The 22,289-nt window shown below is 38.9% G+C and overlaps 1 protein-coding gene across 1 annotated transcript in view; it reads right to left on the bottom strand.

The window, feature by feature from the left end:
* SIK2 (salt inducible kinase 2) overlaps positions 1–22,289 on the bottom strand; it is a 125,303-nt gene that overhangs the window by 52,652 nt on the left and 50,362 nt on the right. The window lies entirely within an intron of this gene.

Genomic DNA, 22,289 nt, shown 5'->3' with positions numbered 1-22,289 from the left:
TCATTTGTACTGGAAAGACAGATTTACAGAGTGAGGGAAAGAGAGAAAGATTATCCATCCGCTAGTTCACTCCCCAAATGATTGCAACAGCTGGAGCTGAATTGATCAGCTGATCTGATCGGAAGCCAGGGACCCTGTCTAGGTGCAAGTGCCCAAGGACTTGAGCCATCCTCTGTTGCTGTCCCAGACCATAAGGAGGGAGCAGGATTGGAAGCGGAGCATCCAGGGCAGAATTGGAGCCCATACAGGATGCCAGTGTCACAGGCGGAGGCTTGTGACTATAGCATGGTGCCAGGCCCACTGGACCACTTTTTAAAAGCTATTATCGGCTATTAGCACCTAAATTCATTCACTGTTTCCTGCTGGAAGCTGTTTTCACTGCTGGAAAAGGAGACAATTGATCAGTCACATTTTGAAGAGCCAATTATGAATCATTTTAAGAAATAAAACAGTTTTGGGTAACATCAAGTCAAAGGACTAACTGAAGAAGACAACAAGGCAGAACTCTGGGTTGAATTCTTAGCTCTTGGAAAAATCACTACTCATCGTAGGCTAATGTTTCTAACATATTTAGAAACCACAAAAACTGATATTATTATTTTTTTATTGTTGTTAACATTGTATTATGTGATACAGTTTTATAGGCACTGGGGATTCCCCCCACCCCTCCCATACCCCTCCCCCCATGGTGGATTCTTCCACCTTGTTGCATAACCACAGTTCAAGTTCAGTTGAGATTCGTTCCTTGCAAACACATATCTAGCATAAAGTCCAGCGTCTTATTGTCCAGATAAGTTCAGTGGCCTCTTAGGGAGACCTTCTCTAGTCTGAAGATAGGGCTAATAGAGTAAAGATCCGGTCAGTTAAAAGCCCCAACAAAACCTCAGTATCAATATACAACATTATGGAATTAATTGACATAGTATTGGGTAAACAATATGTTGAAAATAATGCAAGTTGCATTCTTCGAAACATCTGGGTTGAGACAGTATCAATGACAGGTTCAAAAAATAACAAACAACCAAACAAAAATTACAAGTTAAATCAAGGCAAACATGTGGTATCTAATCTTTTGGGATTCGCTCATTTCCCTTAGCATTATAGTTTCCAGTTGGGCCCATTTAGCCACAAAGAACTGCATTTTGTTTTTTTTAATAGCTGAGTAGTATTCCATGGAGTAGATGAACCAAAGCTTTCTTATCCAATCTTCTGCTGATGGGCATTTCGGTTGCTTCCATGTTTTTGCAATTACTGATTGTGCTGCTATGAACATAGGGATGCATGTTGGTTTGTCTTAAAACAGGTGTTTTGGATATATTCCTAGGAGAGCAATTGCTGGGTCATATGGTATGCAGATTTTGAGTTGTTTGAGTGTTCTCCAGACTGATTTCCATAAAGGCTGTACCAATTTGCAGCTCCACCAGCAGTGGAGTAGGGTTCCCTTTTCCCCGCATCCTCGCCAGCAAGCGTCGTTGGTGTTCTTGTTTATGTGGGCCAATCTTACTGGTGTTAGGTGGTACCTCATCGATGTTTTAATTTGGATTTCCCTTATTGCCAGGAGCTGGAACATTTTTTCATATAAAAACTGATATTATTACAGCCATTACAGAGAACAGTATGGAAGTTCCTCAGAAAACTAATAATAAATCTAACATATGACTCAGCAATACCACTTGTGGGTTTATATGCAAAGGAAATGAAATGAACATTATCAAATAGAGATCTGCACTCCTGTGTTCATTACAGCACTATCCAGGACAGCTAAGACACAGGATCCATTCGGATGTTCATCAGTGGATGAATACACATAGACATTAGAATATTATTTAGACATAAAAAATGAAATTCTGATACTTGTGGCTAATGGATGAAATTAGACAGAGGCCACACACAGAAGCACAAAGTCTCCCTTTATATGAAAGTTATGTGTATGTTATGTGTATGAAAAGTTATGTTTATGAAAAGTTAAAACTAAGTTGATCAGCAATTAGAATGATTTCCAGAGACTGGGAAGGGTAGGGGGAGAGGTGATACACAGAGGTGAGACAAGGGACAACAAAGCATGGAAGTACTAACTTTCAGTGCTGCATGGCTTCAGCAGTTAAGAGACTTTAGTTCACTATAATGTATTATATACTACACACGGAACTGCAGATGAGCTGGCAGGCTGTCTACATGGAGGAAAGGTGGGGAGAGGTGGGGCTGCTAATTAGCTGATCTGACAAGCTTGTATTACACAAATTTGCTGAAACACTGCATGGTGTACCCCATAAGGGTATGTAAATATTACATGTTAAGAGAAAAACATTCTTAAATAAAAATAAAGTGAAATAACCACTGAAATTTCTTTTAAATTCAATATTGACACTCCAGTGGATATCAGTTTTGTGTAAAAATGTGGCTTTAAATTTGCCCTTGGTTTGTTTTTGTTTTGTCTCATTCTGTTAATTTCAAGTACAAAAATCCCTAGGGTGCTTCTTGTTTTAGGACTAGAGAGAAATAAGATGTATAGGAGCCTTGAAATTATTTCTTATTCAATAGTGGAGCTTTAAGGACAAAACTTTTTTTTTAAGATTTATTTATTTTTGTTGGAAAGTCTGATATACTGAGAAGGAAAGATAGAAAGGAAGATCTTTTTTTTTTAAATTAATTACATTTCATTTTATGACACAGTTTTATAGGTTCTGGGATTCCCCTAACCCCTCCCCCCATGGTGGATTCCTCCACCTTGTTGCAGTATTACAGTTCAAACCCAGTAAGGAAGATCTTGTGTTCACTGACTCACTCCCTATGTGGCTACAATGGCCAGAGCTAAGCTGATCCAAAGCCAGGAGCCTGGAGCCTCTTCTGGGTCTCCCACATGGGTGTAGGGCCCCGAAGCCTTGGGCTGTCCTCGACTGCTTTTCCAAGCTACAAGCAGGGAGCTGGATGGGAAGCTGGACCACTGGGACCCATACCAGTGCCCATATGGGATCCGGGAGAATGCAAGGCAAATCCTTTAGCTGCAAGGCTACCATGCTGGGCCCAGGATAAAAGTCTAAATGAAAAATAGTTCACTGTAAGAAGCCAGAAAAAAAATAGAACACATCTAAGAGGCTCATAACAAAGAGTAAGTCACTCCAGTCTCGGCCATATTCAGGGTTGTAACAGGCAGCAGAGTCTCTCTCTTCACCTACGGCAGTTTTGGAAAACAAGCCCTTAGTTGTCACAAACTTGGTGGTAGGATGCCAAAAGATGAGTGTTCGGAGTGCTAGAAACACAACTCAGCAAAAGAATAGAACCAGATGGCTCCTGAATAAATGTTTGCTTTTAACAACAGAAAGAACTTATGAATTCAGTGATAATGACTCTGGAACAGGTATGGTCCTGAGCAAAAATTTCTTCTGCAGCCTTTAGAAGACTAATATTCAGAAAAAGGACATGACTTCATAGAGTTGGGTTTGCAGATTCACTCTTAAATTTAATGATATCTCTAGGTGGTTTAGGTGGTTAGTCTTATGCCACAGTTATGGTAAACCAAGAAAGAGATTAGTATGGATTTCTTGTCACTAATCTTAGGAAAATTAAACACACTATTATCCCACAGTGCTGACACACAAAGTTCCAGATAAAGGCAATTTAAAATAAAGCTTCTCAAGACAGAGTATGGTATCTCTTTCACGAATTCTTAAGTTTTGTTAAAGCTCAGTCTCTCTCTCTCTAGCTCAGAGCTTTAGACTGACCAAGGTTAAACCAAGGGTCTAGAACTTGAAAGACATTAAAATTGCATTTTCTAACAACTGCTGTTTTTTTTTTTTATATAAATTTCACAGCATGGGTTTCCTTACTACCTTTTTTACTAAGCAACTTCTCCATACTCTTTCTAATCAATCTTTTTTATCCTCTTGTTCCATCTTCTAACTGAAGGAAAAAAAATCAATAGTAAGCTAATTCTGCCTTCAAGGAATTTGCTAAGATATGCTAAAACTAGCCACTTTTACCCATATATTAAGAGAATGCTAATAAAAATGATTCCTTTTAATTCTGATTGTACATTTAAAAACTGCCACACACTAATACTGCTAATGGTTCAAACAAAATACCTTACACACTATTCAAATATTTGTGGACCATTAAGCTTTTATATAAATAAGGATATCTATTAATCAAACAATTTGGGAAAAGTCAATGAGATGTGTCAATTTCTTTGGATTTGATCCTTTGAAAACTACAGGATAAGCAATCAATACCAGTATGGATTTATAACTCACAGGCAGTGAGTTTCTGGCTTTATAAAGTTTCCCTAGAAAAATTTCATCACTCAGATACATAAAAAAGATTTATTAATTTATGGTATTTTCAATGATCCTAATTAGGTTAGAGCTTGTGCCATTAATAAAGTTTTACAAAATTTGGGCAGCCCTATAACACACAGATAAAAGGTACAAGAGTAGTTTTGGAACTGAGAATGTGGATGGAAATGAAGTCTGTGGTCAGAGAAAAAGGTTCAGGAAGGATGGAAAGGATTAAGGAAATGACGCACTCAAAATGTAACCAAAGTCAAGCTCTGAAAAGCATCAACTCTAAATACTGTGAAATGACCACAAACAGATACAGGCAAGGATGAACAGCTTAATTGCTTGCTTACCAAGAGGTTTTCAACTCAATTTATAGATCTTTGTGTCCAGAGAGGGAGTGGGGTGGGGTGGAAAATATTTCTAATTTTATGTAGACATCAAAATAAAAAGTTTGTTTCTACAATAACTTTTATGAAATGGAAGCAACTCAACACAAATATATTTTTGTATTGAAGTGTTGTTACTAGCAACATTTGACTTGTGAGACATACAGATATACATACACAAATGCAGATTTTACAGCCAATTTGCTCTCTGGTTTTCTTCTCTCACCTTCCCTGTCTCTTTTCCACACTCTTAACAACTTAGTTCTAGTCAAAATGAGATCTGTGTGGAAGCAGAGAGAAAAGGACCATGCACATGACTTAAATTTAAAGGAATTATTTGTAATTCTGAATTTCTTTTCTCTTTCAAGCTTTTTAAAATGTCTCCTCCTTGATTTGGCAACCATTTATTTGCTGATTCATTAATAAAATACTGGGTATCCTGATCTTTAACCTCATCTACTACATCTGTAACCTCAACCAGAAGCCTACACTATTTTTAAACTCTGTCATGCTCCCTTAAGTCCTGGTCACCATCATTCTCTTCCTGAACTACAACAGTTGAACTGATTTTACTTATTGTTTTTGTCCTATCTTCTATTTTTAACACAGTAGCCAGAGTGATCTCTAGAAATAGTTCCAACATGTCAGTCTTCTATCTATAACCCTCGAATGGCTTCTCATCTCTTAAAGCAAAAAGTGAACTCATAGTTTAAGTCCAACAAGTCCCCAGACTCTGATCTAATCAAAATGGCTGGAGATTCAAATGTCATGCGAGCAATGTAATGAAGCATGATCAGTCACAGCGCTGAAGAACACTGCAAATGTGTCCATGGACCAAACCCTAATTTTCGACACAAAATCACATTAATGTTTGTAAGGATACAGATACAAGCATATTCAGTGTAATATTATTTTGAAATAGGCAAGCCAGGAAATAATCTAAAAGTTCACTAATGGAGAAACTGTTAAGCAATTACGTCACTTAATTCATACTATAGAATACTATGAAGCTGTTTTAAAAGATGATGGATCTTTACATGCAAGGAAGCTGTAATTGCTCTCTCTCTCTCAAACACACACACACACACACACACACACACACACACACACACACACACACACACACACACACAGAGTCTCACTTTGGTAATATCATATTGAGTGCAATTCCCAGCATGTACATCCTCTACTCTTCTCACTACACTAACCCTACTTAGTTTTCTCGACTTTCCTCATAGCATTAAAATAGGCTTTCCTAACGACGCTGGTAGAGGACAGCTTAATGTTTGCGGAATAGAATAAAGGCAAAATACTTGCATTTTCTGTATCCCAAAGAGTGCACAGATTAACTGATAACTACTTTCTTTTCTTTAAAGCTAATGCAATTTATTACTATGTCACTAGACTAACTACTGATGCTGCTCAGCAACCTTCAACATTGTTCAGAAATGTGTTGCAGTCAAGAGTAGTTTTTTCAGGATCAGTGTTGTAACAGGTTAAGCTATTGCCTGGCACCAGCTTTCATTTAGCTGCTCTACTTCCAATCCAGCTCCTTACTAATGTGCCTGGAAAAGCAATGGATGATGGCAAAAATGTTTGGGTCTCTGCCACCCACGTGGAAGACCCAGATGAAGCTCCTGGCTCCTGGCTTCAGCCATTGCAAACATCTGGGAAGTGAACCAGTAAGTATAGGATCTCTTTTTGTCTCTCCTTCTCTTTGTAACTCTGCCTTTTCAAATAAATAAATAATTTTTAATAATATAGGGGAAATCAGTGGGGGGAGGAGGGAGATGTGCGGGGGGGGGGGAGAGAAGGGAAATCCCAAAACCTATGGAACTGTATCATAAAACAATACAATGAGTAAATGTAAAGAATTTCCTCACAACTACATTAAGATTAGTTACCAGAAGATATAAATTGCCCATTCAATTTGCACACGAAGTATTTTCTATAATTTTTAACAAACAGTTTGGAAACTGTTAGTGTCTACAGATCAGTTTGTGCTTATTTTAAGAGGAAAGACAAAGGTTATTTTTAAAAACCCAATTATTGCATCTACATAGCTGACCTCAAATATATCCTCACGAAAATCCTTGTAGGGATGAAACTATTGGTTAATAAGAAGAGTAAATATGCCTATACTGACAATGTTTTTAAAAGTCTCTTGGACCTTACAAATATTCATTAAACAAGTAGAATTTCTTTTATTTACTTATTTGAAAGGTAGAAAAAGACACGTGCAGAGAGACAGAGAGGGAGAAAGAGACAGACAGACAGACACACAAACGTATCTTCCCAGTCCCTGGTTCACTCCCCAAATGCACACCATATTGGGCTTGGTCAGGCTGCAGCCAGGAGCAGGGCTCTCACGTGCATGGCAGGAACTCAATAACCTGAGAGAACACTATTCCCTCCCAGAGTACACACTAGTAGGAAGCTGGGATCAGAAGATGGTATGGAATATGAGCATCTTGTACACCGTATCAAAAGCCTCATGTCAGATTCTCTAATAAATATTTTCAATTGGAGAGCATCCCAATATTTTATATTCAGCACATCACAAAAGTACGTATTACTTACTGGTTTCTTTTATAAATTTCTTTAATCATGTTTACAAAAATTTTTAAAGTTCATTTTCATTTTATTTGAGAGACAGAGACACAGAAACAGAAGGAAAGGAAAGATCTCTCCCACTTTTGCAGATGCCCACAACAACTGCTGGACCAGATGTAAGCCAGAAGTCTAGAAATCATTGTGGGTATCCCAGTGGGTGGCAGGGACACAAGTATCTGAGCCATCGTCTCATGCTTGCCAGGTGAATTAGTTTCAAACGTAGAGCCTGGTGCAATGCCTTAATGGTTAAATCCTCACCTTGCAAGTGCTGGGATCCCATATGGGCACTGGTTTGTGTCCTAGCTGCTCCACTTCCCATTCAGCTCCCTGCTTATGGCCTGGAAAAGCAGTGAAGGATGGCCCAAAGCCTTGGAACCCTGCACCCATGTTGGAGACTCAGAAGAAGCTCCTTGCTCCTGGCTTTGGATCAGCTCAGCTATGGCCTTTGTGGCTATTTAGGGAGTGAACCAGTAAATGGTTCTTCTCTCTATAAATCTTACCTGCTTTTCTATTAAAAATTAATGAATCAATTTTTTAAAAAGCTGCAAACATAAGCCATCCAATGGAAAAAAAAATCTAGGCAAATCCCAAACCCTTCTACGCCATCAAAAATTTCAATTATCTTTGTAAGATCTCAGAAATAAGAGAGGCAGTATCATGCCATCAGGAGAAGTCTTAAGAGAAAGCACAGTATATGAAAGAAATCCTCACTTCCCTCTGTGAGTCCCTAAAACCCAAACTCCATTATGATTTTCATAAGATTTGGGGGAGGCAGAAGTGGAGATCATTTTAAATCTTTGAGATTCTAACAGAAAACAAAGAAATCTACTTAGGCATAATTTATGAATGCCTTTATCTTGTTGACTTCCTGTTGACTCAGTAGCCATATTCTCAATTTATAGTTTCTTTTGCACTGCTGTTTGGAACTCTCCAGGGTTCTGACACAGAGACCTAGTAACCTAGAGAGCAGCACTAAGACAACCAAAGACCTAGGAAAACAATAGTAGGCTTAGCAGTCCTCTCATTTCTAAAACCTGATGCTCATCTCTCCTACCTTCTTTGGTTATATCCTGAGCACCATCCAAACTTTGTATTATACTTGCTTCATGTCATCCCTGGCACATCACCAAAACCAACTGATTGTTTACGACATCTGATCTATTCTTTCCTTCCTTATTTCAACCATTCTCTCAAGTCCATTATGAGCATTTCAGAAGCAAAATTTGATGGATTGTGGGAGAGATTTAATTTAACCTTGATTTGCTTGATTACAGCCATTGCAATTGCAATAAATATTTCAAACATGCAAATTTCTAAGACTGTTTCTTCCAATCCAGAAAGTACTGTGAAGTTCCCAAGAAAGGGAAATATAACGAAAAGTTAAGGGTATTGGGATCAGCAGTGGCAGGAGTTTTCCTGTTCCCACAGGAGAGTTCCTGTTCTCTTAAGCAGAGAAACAAAATACAGTCTACAGTAAGCTGCCTGCTATCTCATTTCTCTGAGAACGCTGGGAGCAAGAGTGAGATAGAGAGCAAAAGAGGAATGAGACAGTGAGAGAGAGAGAGAATGGTGGTGAGGGAGGTATAACATTTTAAAGAATTGTCAGAATCAACCCTAAAAAATCCTTGGCTCTTATCTCCTCCTCCCCACACTCTATTCTGCCCAAACATTATGCCGCCCCAGCCTTTTCCTGTGGTGGAAAACATCCAGAAGACATGATCCCCCAGGAAAATCTTCAAAATTTTCCCACCCTGAAAATCTTCCAAAAATAATTTCACAAATAAGCACAGAAATGGACATGGTTAAGCAGAAGCAACTTATATACTTTTAAAACTGATTACAGAGTAAGCTAATTTTGTGGTAATTTTTACATGTACTGAATAGGACATGGAAAATAGAAGACATGACACAGTATTTGCAAGAGGAAACTGGGGTTTAACTTTGGCTCAGTAATGTCCTTCTCTTTCTCTGAGTAGGAGAGTGGCAGTCTACATTAGAGCACTGGTTGAGGAACTGTAATGTCTGGGTTTCAAAACCAATGCCACTACTCACTGTAAAACTGAAAAACAGAGATTAACAAACATTTTTACTTCAAAATATTCTTAGGAGCACTTAGTAATCAAACAGTTAAAATGAAACCTGGGGCATGCTGCCATCAACTTGACTTTCACCTTTACCTCTTGCCTAGGCATGTCCTATAGTCCTAAACAGTTCCTTTGTTTCTTCTCGGGCTCCCCGCTGGTGGTCAGAAAGAACACTGAAAAACTAAGCAGCACTGTATCCCTGTTCTCCTCAGAACACTCAGTGTAAAATCCCGAGTCCTTCCCTCGATCTATTAGGTGCTACATGATTTCAGCCACTCCCTGCCTGCCCTATACCTCTCCCAACAAACTGACCACTCTCCACCTTGCTCTGCTCTAAGTGACACCAGGTTACTACCTCAGCCTTAGGCATCTGCATGGCATTATTTTCAACTCCCGAGGTTTCTGTTTACAGGTCAACTCATTAGAAATGTCTCTGATGCTCTAGGGTCCAATCTTCACCACTACCCATTTTATGTTTTTATTGTATTTTTCTTTCTCTTTGGTATATAAATAAACTTCAAGGGACAAGATTTTTTTTTAATGTTTTCTCCTTGTGTCTCTTGGATCTAGAACAGTTCTTGGCATATAAAAAGGCTCAATAAATGTTGAACTGATGAATAAATAAATATTTACTATTATTCCATCTGTCACACGTTATTCCAGATTATTCCAACAACTCCCAAACAGTGCTTTATGCTCACAAGTGCTTCTGCCTCAAATTCATCCTATATACTGCTAGGCTATATTTCCTGTAATACTGCTTTCATAATAGTATTTCTCCCTGACATCTTCACCTACTCAGTCAGCTGTGTAAGATTTTAACAGATACATATAAGAGAGTGATCTAGAGAGTTTAAAAGCAATGGGTTTAAAGACTTTTGTTATCTTCTCAGAAATTCTCAGCAGTGTAGATCTATTTCTCATAGTGACTTCAGAACCCTTCCCCTCCCTCCCGCCCCCCCCCCCCCCCCCCGCAAGCAGTAAGTCAAGGACTGCGTTTTGGAACATGTTTTAAGAAATAATGGTCTCAATATACAACATTATGGAATTAATTGACATAGTATTGGGTAAACAATATGTTAAAAATAATGCAAGTTCCCTTCTTCGAAACATCTGGGTTGAGACAGTATCAATGACAGGTTCAAAAAATAACAAACAACCAAACAAAAAATTACAGGTTAAATCAAGGCAAACATGTGGTATCTAATCTTTTGGGATTCGCTCATTTCCCTTAGCATTATAGTTTCCAGTTGGGCCCATTTAGCCACAAAGAACTGCATTTTGTTTTTTTTAATAGCTGAGTAGTATTCCATGGAGTAGATGAACCAAAGCTTTCTTATCCAATCTTCTGCTGATGGGCATTTCGGTTGCTTCCATGTTTTTGCAATTACTGATTGTGCTGCTATGAACATAGGGATGCATGTTGGTTTGTCTTAAAACAGGTGTTTTGGATATATTCCTAGGAGTGCTATTGCTGGGTCATATGGTATGCAGATTTTGAGTTGTTTGAGTGTTCTCCAGACTGATTTCCATAAAGGCTGTACCAATTTGCAGCTCCACCAGCAGTGGAGTAGGGTTCCCTTTTCCCCGCATCCTCGCCAGCAAGCGTCGTTGGTGTTCTTGTTTATGTGGGCCAATCTTACTGGTGTTAGGTGGTACCTCATCGATGTTTTAATTTGGATTTCCCTTATTGCTAGGGAGCTGGAACATTTTTTCATATGTTTGTTTGCCATTTGGACTTGTTCCTTTGTGAAATGTTTGCCCATTTCCCGTGCCCATTTCTTGAGTGGTTTGTTTGTTTTGGTTTTTTGGTTGTTTTGAAGTTCTTTGTATACTGAGGCCTTGTTGGGGCTTTTAACTGACCGGATCTTTACTCTGTTAGACCTATCTTCAGACCATAGAAGGTCTCCCCAAGAGGCCACTGAACTTATCTGGACAATAAGACGCTGAACTTTATGCTAGGCATGTGTTTGCAAGCAATGAATCTCAACTGAACTTGAACTATGGTTATGCAACAAGGTGGAGGAATCCACCATGGGGGGAGGGGTATGGGAGGGGTGGGGGGAATCCCCAGCGCCTATAAAACTGTAATACATAATACAATGTAAGCAACAATAAAAAAAAAAAAACTTAACTATTAAAAAAAAAAGAAATAATGGTCTGTGGAATACCTAAGACAATTTCTAAATAAGTAAACATTTCAAAAAAGTAACTATCAGGGATCTTCCTGCTTCCTTCTCCCACCATCCCCCTACAATTTATGGTTTTATTTTCTTACTAACAAGGATTACAAATAAATGAATCAATAAGGAAGGAGAATTCAAAGGATCATTGCTTGTAGATGACAAACAAGGTAGGTAGAAACACAAAAACTATCAAAAACAAAACAAAACAAAATCCTGCTGGAACTGATAAGCTGAGTAAAGGTGTAACATACAAAACCAACATAACAAAAACCAGAGTATTTTGAAACACCAATAATACACATATTAAAAAAGAGATCAAGAATGCAATTCTGCATAATAGCTACCAAATAATACGCCCCCAAAAATACTTTAGTAATGAATTTGACCAAAGAAATTAATGTTCTCTACAATGAAGTCAGAACATGCTGATAAGTAAACTGAAGAAGAAACAAATGAATGGTGACGCATCCCATGCCCATAGGTTAGAACTTTATTGTTGAACTGTCAGTGTTACTCAGTTATTTCAATACACCCCATTCAAAATACTAATGATTTTGTTCACAGAAATGAAAACAATCCTAAAATTTACACAGAACTATACAAGACTCTGAACAATCAAAGCAGTCTTGGACATAAAGAATGAAGCTGGAAGCAATACAGTATCTGATCTGAAAACATGCTACAATGCTACAGTATACCAAAACACCATGGTGCTGACATTAAAACAGGTCAAGGGAACAGATTAGAGGACTTAGAGACAGTCATTACAAGTCAACTAATTGTCAACAAATCCCTCCCATGCCAAAAACAGGATAAAGATCAGTCCCTTCATACATAGTACTGGGAAAGGTATATATTCATATACAGATACATAATATTAGATCTCCAATTCTTTTTTTTTTTTTTTTACAATCTTTACATAGTTAATTAGGGTAAAAAGGTTCAAGGGCTACAGGAAAGTGGATAAGACTAGTATGTTTTCCATATTGTTACCTTCATGTTTAAAGGGGGTATTAAAGAAGAAGGCCCACCCAGTTTCCCACCCTCCCCAAGTCCCAGATGTAGGGCATGCTCTGAGGTTCTTGCTCAAGTGGTTCTGATATTTAACAGTTATGAATCGCTGCCAATCTTGCCACTCCAAGCACTATGAGGTATTTGAAACATCCACTGATTGACATAGTCCATCATAGCTGAGATGGTTGGTTGACATGTTCTGTCTCCTCTCTTTTCTTGGTTGGGGTTCTGACTCCAGCATTTAGATTAGGAAGATCTCCAAAGAAACTTCTTGTATGTGCTAACAAGTACAGGGCCCAGCACAGTCCATCGCCCTGATCAGCTGGTGGTTGTAATTGCTGGGTTGGTTCTGTTTTCACTCCCGACTTCCACTGGAACCAATGGGTGTTGCAGTCCAGCCTGGTTCTGCCCAGCACATACTTGGCCCTCCCATAAACCAGTGGGAGCTGCAGCCTAGTTGGAGCGACCCACAATAACCCCCACCAGGCCCGCCCCCTACCCTGGATTGCCAGTATGTGCAGCAGTAATCCAGTCTGTCTCACACCCCATTCGACCCCAGCCGCTGTCTTAGTTTTATGTCCTCCCGTGGAAGTGGAAAAAAAGTTCTAGATGTAAGGTCATAAACTATTAAACTATCAGAAGAAAATATAGGAAAACACTTCAAGACACTGGGATAGACAATGATTCTTTGGATAAGATCCCAAAAGCAAAGATAACAAAAACAAAAATAGAAAATAGACATACTGAATTGTCTAAAATTAAGAAGCTATTTTATAGCAAAGGAAACACTGACAAGGTAAAGGGGTAACTTGCAGTATTGAAGAAAACATTCACAAACCATATACCCAAAGAATATCCAAAACTAAACAGCTAAACAGCAAAAAAACTGACTTAAAAATGGGCAAGTGTGCAGACATTTTTCCAAAAGAAGATATACAAATGGTCTATAAACACATGACAAATGCTCAATGATGCCAATATGCAGGGAAACAACTCAAAACTACCATGACAGACAGCTCATTCTAGTAGAGTGACTAGAGTCAAAATGACAAAAAAACCCCACAAACATCAGCACGTATATGAAGAACGGGGAACTCAGAGAGCAATGGGAACTCTTGCATCCTGATGATGGAAATATACATTAGCGCAGCCAATCTGGAGAACAATATGGGGATTCACAAAAAACTGAACACAGAGCTACTATGATACACTTATACCACTACTAGATATATATATCCAAAGGAACTATAATCAGCGTATCAAAGAGATATCCGTACTTGCATGCTTACTGCAGCACTATTCATAACAGACAAGTTATGGAATCAACTGAGGTTACCTGGTGACAGGTGAGGGCATAAAAAAATGTGATGAACACATAGAGGAGTGTTTTTCAGATATTAAAAGAAAAAAATGAAATCCTGTCATTTGCAGAACCACTGATGGATCTGAAGAATATCGCGTGGTGTGAATTAAGCCAGACATAGATAGACAATATCCCATGTTTGGACTCATCAGTGGAAGCGAAAATGTTGTTTCATAGAAGTAGAAAGAACAGAAGTCACTAGAGAGCAAGAGGGACAGAAGAAGGTTGGATAATGAGTATTAAGATAAAGTCAGAAGAAACAAATATCAATGCTTTACAGCACAGGATGGTTATTAGCAATATGTAATATATATTTTAAAATAACAAGGAAAGAGGGGAAAGTTCTTACCACAAAGAAACAAGAAATGGTCAAAGAGGTAGAAACACTAATTCCCTGATTTGATCAGTGTATACTATTTATACATATTTTGAGTTATCACACTGTTCTTTACAAACATGTACAACGAAAAACTGATCTTTAAAAAGAAATCAATCTTAGGTCCAGTGTGATAGCCTCGTAGCTAAAGTCCTCTCCTTGAAGCCACCAGGATCTCATCTAGGTGTTGTTTTGTGTCCCAGTTGCTCCACTTCCCCTGTAGCTCCCTACTTGTGGCCTGCAATTAAGTGCATGGCATAGTTCTTGGAAAGAAGTCTATTTGGGCTTCTAATGAAAGGAAGAGCTTTTCTGGGCTTCTAACCTTCATTATTTTTTTTGTTGGTTCACAAATTATTCTTCAATGACATTTTTTTTTTTAAAAAAAGATTTGTTCTATTTATCTAAAAGGCAAAATTACAGTGAAGAGACAGAGGTCTTCCACACACTGGGTCACTTCCTAGATGGCCACAATGACCAGGGCATGGCCAGGCCAAAGCCAAGAACCAGGAGCTTTTCTGGGTATCTCATGTAGGCTCAGAGGCCCAACAACTTGATGCTTATTCAAGCATATTTCAGGGAGCTAGGTCAGAAGTTGAGAAATGGGACTTGAACTGGTGCATATATGGCTGGTGTCACAGGCAGCAGTTTAAGCCGCTGCAGCACAGCATCAGTTCCCAAACAGTATTTTCAATCTTTGCTTACATACTGTTACTAGCAAAGAGACAGAAGTTGTTTTTAGAGTCAAATTAATAACCGAAATACACAATCTCAGCAACAAAACTGACCATGTATAGTCTTACTAGAAACTAATCCTGAAAATCATATTAGATAATGCAGCTTATATATTAAATCAATTACGTTCAAGCTTTGGCACCCATCTTTAATAGTACTATACTTGTATATGGCATGCTCATAATGAACAAAGGACTTACTAAACAAATTTCAAAACCATGTAAAAATTTCATGTGACTATTTAATGTATTCATTTCTGAAAATCTGAGATAGAGCTGTAAGAATTCAGAAGAGGAATCCTAAACTTGTATACATCACACATTTCAGGGTACCTGTTTGCCATATCCTGACAGAGAATTCTTGTTCATGGCAAAAAAGTGGCCTTGTTTTATATTAGGTACAAAAACCACATGCTATACCTACATATTAAATGAGTAGTATATACTACATAGGTATATACCTGATTAGTAAATAATTCTAAGAAGCGTTCCATCCTGACAAAAGAAATCAGGTCAAATTCACATGTAAATTTCAGTGTGAAAAAATTTTTATACATGAATATATGAGAGCACTTCTAAGAGTTCACATAAAAATGAAATTAGAATATGACATTCTCTGGTGTAGAAAAACTTTCCACAATGATTATTTTTCATAAACACTTGTGGAAAGCCTTCCTATATGGACAAATGCTTTGTTTTTGCTTGGTTATGTTTTAAAGATTTATTTATTTTTATTGGAAAGTCAGATTTACAGAGAGAAGGAGACACAGAAAGATCTTTCATCTGCTGGTTCACTATCCAGTGGCTGCAGTGGTTGGAGTTGAGCCAGGAGCCAGAAGCCAGGAGCATTCTCTGGGTCTCCCATGTGGGTTAAAGGTCCTAACACTTTGGGCCACTTTCTGCTGCTTTTCCAGGCCATAGGCAGGGAGCTGGATCAAAAAGTGGAGCAGCTGGGCCACAAACTAGTATCCTGGGATACTGGCACTTATAGGTGGAATATTAACCATTAATCATCACATGAGTTCATAGACAAACACTTTGGAACAGAAAGATGGTTCCCTTCCTCTCCAGATACAGAGCTGCATTGTCTATAAAAGAAAAGTTTCCTTGATTGAAACTCCAGAGAAGGCTGACTCAATCAACCCATTCCTCTTGAATTTGATAAGTTTAGCAATGATACCTTCTGAAGGTTTTTCCCTCACCAACTAAGTTTGTTAACCCCAAATAATCTTTATCTGCAAGGCCAGCTAACAAAACAGGAGGGTGGATTTTAAGGGAAAAATTCTAAGAAAAAGCCATAGGAAAAAAACGCTTACCACCTTCTCTGAATACTGTTATCTCTGGATGGGATGCCTGGAACTGTTGTGCTGCTCTACTAAGAATAAGGTGAACTGTAGCCTCAGCCTCCTGCCTACCTGGCTGCCTCCCAGGTTGGTGGCCCAGAGGGTCACATTTTGAGAAACTCTGAACCCAAACCCCTCTCTGCCCTAGCCCTGCTCTTCAGCGACAGTTTTCCTCTTCTGCCTTGTGGACTGCCTACATCTGTCTCCCCCTCCTACTCCGCCCCCATCTTTCTCCCCTCTCTCTATCACCATCAGTCCTACGGCCCCTACATCTGCTCTTTTTTGAAGTCCATCAGCCAGGCCCATACTCTTCTTAATCTTCTTCCTTCCAGACTCCATCACGCTCCAGATTTAGCTTCTAGAAATGCATGTTTGAAAACCTGCGTGTTCAGTCACCCTTGACGGCTCTCGAGCACAACATCAAACCCAAACCCTTGGAACTGAGTGCGCAAGGCTGTCTACCTATCTGCCATACCTGACTGTCTACTTATATGACCCTACCCAACTGATTCTTCACTGGGCCACACCTGCCTTCTGTTCCTATGTGTGTGTCCCTTCTCCCAAATGGATCCCCCTTCAGAGGCCCAACACCAAACCGTCCCCATGTCCTTGCCCATCACTCCGACAGTGGCCATCACTTTCTATGATCCCACGGGACCTTGTGTCTTGCTTCTGGTAACTGGTACTCTGGCTGGTGTTGCTACAGCCAATAGTGTATGCAATTTAACTCTCTAGACAGTGAGCCCTTCCTGAGCAGGGAACATACATGTTCATAATATTTTCTATGGGACCCAGCATAAGGATCTGGACTTGACGGGTGATCAATAAAGTTTGCTCAAGTGAAAAACATGACAGTAAATAAAACTCAGGGTGGCAAAATGAAGGCATGTGAAAGAACCTGGGATTTCTCACGACACGTGAGCCTGCAAAATCAACCACTGCTAAAAGCTCCCTCCCTCTGAACTTGCTGTCAAAACTTCCTCATTTCTAAGCTATTAGGAATAAGGATTTTTCTACTTACAGCTGAAAGGTGGTGAGATTAAAAAGCATATGGTAGGGCTGGTGCAATGGGTCAGTGGCTAAACCATTGCCTTCAATGAGGTGGGATCCATATGGGCACTGGTTCATGTCCCGGCTACTCTACTTCCGAGCTAGCTTTCTGTTTGTGGCCTGGGAAAGTAGCAGAGGATGGCTCAAAATCTTGGGACCCTGCACCCACGTGGCAAACCCAGAAGATGCTCCTGGCTTTGGATTGGCTCAGCTCCAGCAGTTGTGGTCATTTGGGGAGTGAACCATCAGATGAAAGATCTTTTGCTCTGTATTTCCAATCAAAATAAAATTTAAAAAAAGCATATGGTAAGTTGGACTGAAAAGTGAGCTAAGATTTCCTCTTAGGAAAATGAGAGACAAAGAAGGAAGTTGCCAGTTAGTTATGAGGAACTGAACTGAAAAAGAACATGAAACCAAAGAGCTCATCCAAACCACTGCAAAAAGGGACTGATTAGTATTCAGAAGAAGCTTGTAAGGAGAGAAGAGAAAGCTATGTAGCAAGAAGCAAGGAAGGACTTAGAAAGAAAGGGATTGTTGCTCTTAAAAAAGTCACTGGGACCAGCTCTGCAGAATAGTACATTAAGCCTCACTCTGTGACTCCAACATCCCACACTGATACTGCTTTGAGATCAGGCTGCTCTACTTCTGATTCAGTCCCCTGTTAATGCACCTGCAAAAGCAGTAGAAAATAGCCCACGTAGTTGGGCATTTGCAACCACATAAGAGACCAGAAGGTCTGGGCTCCTGGCTTTGTTCTGACCCAGCCACAGTGGTTGCAGTCATCTGGGCAATGAACCAGCAGCAGATGGGAACTCGTGTTTTTTCTCCATGCCTCTTTTATTCTATGACTTTGTGTTTCCAGGAAATAAAAAAATACATCTTTAAAAAAATGAAAAGATGTTCTTATAATTCCTACCCCTGTGACACATAGTTATGCTGCATTTCTTACCCTTGAATTACCATGAGACATCAGTGTCACTTCTATCCCCCTTTGTCAGAGTTGGATTGAATGTTTGCTTTGTACTGAAAGAGGTATGTCCAGGACATACGGTAGGGAGAAAGGTGAAATGATCCAGGGCTGGTGTTTGTGGTACATTAGGCTTGGCTTGCCACAACAGCACCTCATGTCAGAAATCCAGCTAACAGTCCCTGCTTCTCCACTTCTGATCCAGCTCCCTGCTAACATCCTGGGACAGTGGCAGAAGATGATTAGCATGTGGGCCTCTCATGGAATGAGCCAACAGATGGAAGACCCTTTCATCACATTTCTTATCCCTCTGTTATTCCGCCTGTCAAATAAATGTATAAATTTAAAAAAAAAAGGCAAAAAACAAATTAGACTAAAATTTTATGTTAAAAGGGGCCAATAATAAGACAGGGACTAAAGAATGGTTCTAATGGTATTAAAACTTAAACAGCCAAAAAAAAATTTGTAAAAGCAAAATAAAGTGAAAAAGTTCATATTAATATTAAAAACAAACTCTGGTCATTAAAAGGGGATAAATTCTGTAAGTATGAAAGGCATTCCATAGAAAGCAAACATCATCTGGATCAAGCACTAGATTTTCAAATAACTTGCCAACACATTTTCACCTCCTTATTATTTTTATGTGTTTGGAAAATAATATCAGAGTTTGACATTTTTGTAGAGGTTACCTATTTGATATAACACCTGGTGGGCAAGAAAGTCCCTAGCTGTGTAAACCCCTAGGCAATACAAATTTCTCAGCTCTGTGCAGAAGGGTTAATTACCTAACTGGGAGAATGGGTTGGAGTGCAAGAAAACAGACTCTGTATAAGGAAGTGGCCAAAGCAGATACACCCAGCAGACCACATCTGGAGTTACAGCTGTCAGCCCCTGGCTGTCCAGCCTACTGCTCCCCCTGCAGCCACATTCAATAAACCTAACTCTTCTCACTCAATTTGACTGCCCTGGTGGATTGGACCAACAGCAGAAACACAGACCCCAATCAGCTGCTTCCCATGACAATTTCCTTTTTGCAATCTCTATCTGGTGCTTCTCTCCTCCATCCCTTCTTCCCAGCTGAATTCTACTGCTATTATCCCTTATTAGTCCTGATTACATTTCCTTTGGGTTGCTGTAATACCTGTTAAGGTAATCTCTGTGGCCCTCATGTGTCTCAGTTCCAATACAAATTAATTTTTCTACAGCAGAACTCTGAATCCGTCATTGCATTACTTAAAAATTCTCAGTTATTCCAAGTAACAGTTCTTCTATGCTTATGGTACTAATCAGCTCATGTTGCTCCTTGATCTTATTAATATTCAAAAACTTCATCGTATATGCTTTCAGTCTTCTAAACCCTTACTCTCTTTTCCCACCATCTCTTCCTCCATTTGCTCTAGTCAATCTGAACTGCTTTGTTCATATAAACCTCATAATCTTCTAATTTTGTGCATTAGCTCATGCTGCTCACTTTATCTGAAATTTAGCAGACCACTTTCAGTCTAAATTCTTTTCCACTTTTGTAAGAGTAGTAGGTCTTTAGAAACAGTTGTATATTCCAATTAATAAAATAAAATCAGCATGAGTAAAGATGTAAAATCACTTTAATTACTATAAAGTCAGCAATGTTTTAGAGAAAGCATCAAAATGTGAAATTTTGACATTTCAAACAAAAATACTAGCAAGAGCAACAGCAATTCAAGCACAGACCACATGCTTGCAACATTCCTTCAAGTTCCAACTAAAATGCCATCTCATTCAAAAAATCCTGCTTTGCTCCTTAAGCCTTGTTATTGTCAAACAAATGTATCTCACTCTGAAACAGTTCAGAGCAAAACACCACATAATTTCAACATGAAGTCTGTAGTACCAAAAATCAATAAATTTGGATGTTCAATAATATCCGCATAAATTTAATTCTTAGGCTCTCAGAAAATAAAATAATACTGAGACCTTCTCTCTCTCTTACTCTTTTGTTTTTTGAGAGAGGGAGCGAGACACTATACAGAAATCTTCCATCTGCACCTTCAGTCACCAAATGCCAGAAACTACCAGAGCGGAGTTAGGCAGAAGGTGCAAACCAGGAGCTCAATCCAGGCTCCCATATGGGCGGCAGAGAATCAAGCATTCAAGCTTTATCACCTGCTGCCTCCCGAGGTATACATTAGCAGGAAGTTGGAATTCGAAAGGAAGCCAGGACTCAAACCCAGGCACTTCCAAATGGGATGCAGGCATTCACTGCCCAAAAAACCTGCCCTAAATTTCTGTTCTTTATAAATTACCCAGTTTTAAGTATTTCAGTACACGTACAAAACAGATGAGGACAGAATGAAGAAGATAATTAAAATGTATGATGACATCACACTGATGCAGCAACAGAAGTTTCTGAAAACAGTTAAAAACTGAATGAAAACTGGGTTATTAGCTTACCAGCAACTCAAGTCGGAATTTCGCAGTATAATCATTTTATCTGGAATGTCAAAACCACTAACCATAAATAGCATATAGTATATGTAACCATATTGTAAAACATAACTTCAGATTAGACATTTCAGAAAGATTAACTTGGATTTTGCAAACAAACTCAATGGGTTATCCTGCATTATAAATAACTTGTCCCTGTCTCTCTTCATTAACTTCAATGATTTTCTCTAAAAGGACATTTTAAAAAATGGTGACAATTACTATGTCAGTTAACCTCACAAAATGGTAGGAGAAACTGGTGAGTGTGCATATGGAGAAAGGGTAACAAACTAGCCTAAAGTCATAATAACAAGGAGGCATGTATCCTTATGTTACAACCTATCAGCCTTTGACAACCAAACAAAATTATCTACATATGAGTACATTTGAACAGTTGAACCTTCTTGGCAGATTAAAAAATAACACATTCCCTAGCAAATGAAAAACCAGAATCATCATTAGCAGGGAAATGATTAAAAGCAATATAAATATTTTCTTAGCGTCCATCAGCGTCTACAGAAATTCTATGCTGGTTCAAGACAATAATCATCAATGTTGGAGAGTCAACTTTCTCAATGATCCAATAAACATTTATAGAGAGTACTTACAAGATGCTCTGGATTAAGCAACATCTGTCAGGTACTACAGATACAAACGTAAATAAGCAAACAGTCTTTGCCATCACAGGATTTCAGTCTAGTTGGATGGACCAATCTGTAAGTACCTAATCACAGAACAGCCGTGGCAGCTCTGAGAGCCATGTGTGGGACTTTAGGGATCACAGAGCTGGGATGGGCCCTCCAAAAGTCTCTCAAGTGTGAACATAATAGGCTTCTCAAGTCACTGCTTGTTCAGTAACATCCATCAATGCTATCACTAACATTATCAAAAGCCTCTATACACAGCCCCAAAATGTAGCAGGTACCCCACAAAAATACTAAGCAATGGTTAATAAAAAAAAAAAAATGGAAAAAAAGTACAAATATCCACTAACCTAAACAAACAAGCTGAAGGTTTCAGGTTTTACCGGTAGATAGTGTAACCAAAGAAAGAGGAAAATACTTTAAAAAATTAAAGTACAAATTAAAAAATGTTTCCTCATATACCATTTCTATAAATTTGAATTATTCATGAATAAATCTGATAAACTGCTGCAGAACTGCACAGTCAAAAATACAACTACTTCCTACAAGGGGAGGGAAATGCACCTCATACATGACACAGTCACACTCCCTAGTCCGTTACACAAGTCCTATCACAGTGTGAAGCCAATGGGTGTACAGATTCTTAATAGGACACAACAGATGGACATAGTTAGTGAAAGATGGTTAACACTGAGGAGAAGACGCAGTTGATGACAAGCAGAAAAATGTACAATTCTCACTTGCATTTAGGTGTGGGAAACTAATTTAAAAGCTACTAGAGACGCGGGCCTT

The sequence above is a fragment of the Ochotona curzoniae genome, unplaced genomic scaffold (genome assembly GCF_017591425.1).
Source record: "Ochotona curzoniae isolate NIBS_2020 unplaced genomic scaffold, NIBS_Ocur_1.0 contig_2723, whole genome shotgun sequence".
Classification (NCBI taxonomy): Eukaryota; Metazoa; Chordata; class Mammalia; order Lagomorpha; family Ochotonidae; genus Ochotona; species Ochotona curzoniae.
This window is presented reverse-complemented; position numbering and strand designations above follow the sequence as displayed.